Source organism: Oxyura jamaicensis, chromosome 10, assembly GCF_011077185.1.
Source record: "Oxyura jamaicensis isolate SHBP4307 breed ruddy duck chromosome 10, BPBGC_Ojam_1.0, whole genome shotgun sequence".
Taxonomy (NCBI): Eukaryota; Metazoa; Chordata; class Aves; order Anseriformes; family Anatidae; genus Oxyura; species Oxyura jamaicensis.
The window spans coordinates 9,420,953-9,421,450 of NC_048902.1; positions in this window are offsets into that span (position 1 = coordinate 9,420,953).

The window sequence follows — 498 nt, forward strand, 5'->3', positions numbered from 1 at the left end:
TCAGGAAGGGTCTTGGGGCAGAGGCATCCCCCCTTCAATTGGCCTTTTCCCCGCAAAAAAAGTCCTCCCCTAAATAGTCCCCCCAAGTACCTCCCGAATAACTCCTCCAAAATGTCCTCCCCCAAATACCTCCCCCAATGTCCTCCCCCAGATACCTCCCCCAAGTACCACCCTCCAAAATATCCTCCCCCAAGTACCTCCCCAAATACCTCCCCCAAAATATCTCCTTCCAAACACCTCCCCTCAAAATGCCCCCCAATGCCTCCTCCCAAATATCTCTCTCCAAAACCCCCCCCAAGCACCCCCCCCAAATAATCCCCTTAAAAATACCCCCCAAATATCTCCTTCCAAATAACCTCCCTCAAATACTCCCTCCTCAAATTCCCCTTCCCAATTGCCCCCCACTACCTCCCCAAATAGCCCCTTCCCACAAATCACCCCCTAAATACACCTCCAAAAATACCCCCCAAAACATCTCCCCCTAGATATCTCCCCCAA